We start from the raw sequence: 2,602 nt of genomic DNA on the forward strand, positions 1-2,602 counted from the left end.
TTTGTTGCTTCTCATACCATTCTTGACCAAAGAATATGTATCCAATCAAAAATTGGTTTTTATGTCACAGAATTCAGAATCACATCTTTATCACACTGTCATACACATGGCTGTCTAAAACTGAGTTCTACTAACTCCAGAAAAAAACACATCGATCAGTTGGAGTAACGTGCAACCCTGCACCAATTAGTACGTATGCTATAGGTAAACTGAAATTAGTTTTAATTAAAAGCAAACAAATATAAAGCTCATTTTCTTTAGTTTTCTGGCCTGGTCAAAGAGAATCCTAACATATATTACTGCATAACCTACTCCTAATTAGATCAAGTTTTCGGCTGTGATTGCTGTACCTTCTGAGGCACAGCATAACTTAGCATAAGTTGAAAAATAAACCCAGAATAAGCTAGCATTGTTCATATGAATATATATATATATATATATATATATACATACACACTGATATATTATTGTTGTTCTCAAGGAAAATAAATATAGTGATTGATGTTGAGTCACATTCAAAGAAAGTGGTGGATAAGTGCAGAAGTACTTTAATTTTCAGAGACCCACAAACAAGAAGAAGATCATCATGTTCTTGATGACACTAGAATTCTGAAGAAAAAAAGAAAATAAACAGCTATGTGAATTTGACAACAATAATATCATCATGCTGTTTACAATGTGGACAATAACACAACATGGCTATCAGGACAACCGATTAGTTCAACCCACATGGTCTGCTCACTCGACCCTACTGATCTTTCTGTATTGTCAAACAAGCAATGAAAATGACCCAAAAATTAAAACGCTAGCTATCCCCACTCATTTACTTTCATAGTTTTCTGAGTCTATCTGTCTATCTATCTAGACCCCATCTTATTATAGTGCTTGATGCTTGATGCTTGATGCTTGATGCTTGATGCTTGATGAGGCAATTGGCCCCAGTTTTGAAAGATGTTGAGAAATGGAAAGGTGTGTCATAAAGAAGTAGTAGGAGTAGTAGGACTCTCCAAACTTTTGCAGATATAATCTATCCAAATATTCATTATTCCATGCACATTGACAAAGGTGATGGTAGTGGTGGTGGGATTTTGATGGTGATGGAGTGGACAAAGCCTGGCATAAAAGAAATATGGATCTTGCAGCATATATGTAAAAAGATGTGGGTTCCATTGGCATGATGTGTTTATAAAATGTGGGTTGGGAGGCACAATCCAGCTATCTGTCAATTAACTAGTCTATCACCTTAAAATTTGATGTTGCCTCGCTCTCCTTTATAAAAACAACATTGTCTTTGTCCCCACTCATATGACAACAAACCCTAGAGAGATGAAGAGAGGGTCTTAGAATGATGGCCTTTCAAATAGCATATATCCTTTATGTGGGAATTTTGAGGACTGTCATTGGTTACTTTAGGAAAATGGATTTGGTAAAGATAAGAGAGGAGAGGGATGGAATGGTGGAGTAGAAGTAAAGGTAAAGGGCATAATATCCCAAGGGGATTTTAATTCATGTTTGAATCAAAATCCAATAAAGCTGAAGTTTCTGAAAGTAAAACTATTTACTATATATGCACAGAAGCGAAACCTTTACTGTCCATTCTTTTTCATTCATTTGGAAAGATGCCTTGTATATATACACACACATGATCTATTCCACAGACAAGAAATTCCATTTTGCTAAACCCTACGGAACATTTTCTTTCATCTCCATAATTTGATTTGGAAATAACAAATAATTAACATCCATCACCTTCATTTCTCCCAAATTACTAGCTTAAACCTAGAAGTCATAGGGAAAGAAGAAACTTAGAAGTCTTAATGGCTCCCAAAATAACCTAATTATGGGCATATGACTAAAGTGGCATTACTTGAGTTGGAGAAAAGGGAAAGAGACCGATTCTTCAAAGCATGGCTCAAGTAAAGGTATAGAGAAGTGTGTTGTTCTTTTTTCTTTAAGGAAATGATGGTAATGCATAACTTTTAAATTAGGGTTCAAACACCGACTTCATTTTTAAAGTCGAGTATAAGAATATCTTATTAAATTGGGGACAACGGCTATAACATATGTGAAAATGCATAAAGTTGTCCACTTGCAATCTTCCCATTCAAATGCAAAAGAGAATAAATGAGAAAAGAAAAAAATTCTTTACACTCGATGGAGAATATGATATTTGGGTTGCTTATGTTAATGGTTATTATGTGATAATAAAATAAGAATTAAATTTAGTTTAGTCCCCTGAACTTTAGGGGTAAAATCAGTTTGGTCTCTCTTTCTGAGAATTAATTTCGTTGGTCCCTATTCTCTAAAATGATATCACTCGAATCCAAAATTTAACTTTAGCTCCAAAAGTGACGTCAGCTGCTGAGTTGGAGCCAACATAGTGTCCCACTTTTCAATTTTTTCAACCCACAAGAAGGGCAAAACATACATTTTCACAATAAAATGATTAAAAAAGAAGAAGAAGATGCCTTCGTCTTCTTCCAAACCTCCAATTCCCTTTCCTTCTTCTTCTTCTTCCTCTGAACCCATCAAAAACCAACCATCCTCAAAGAAGTTCAATTCTCATAACTGTATCACTCAATTTCTACATCTAAACACAACA

This window comes from Rosa chinensis, chromosome 5, assembly GCF_002994745.2.
Source record: "Rosa chinensis cultivar Old Blush chromosome 5, RchiOBHm-V2, whole genome shotgun sequence".
NCBI lineage: Eukaryota > Viridiplantae > Streptophyta > Magnoliopsida > Rosales > Rosaceae > Rosa > Rosa chinensis.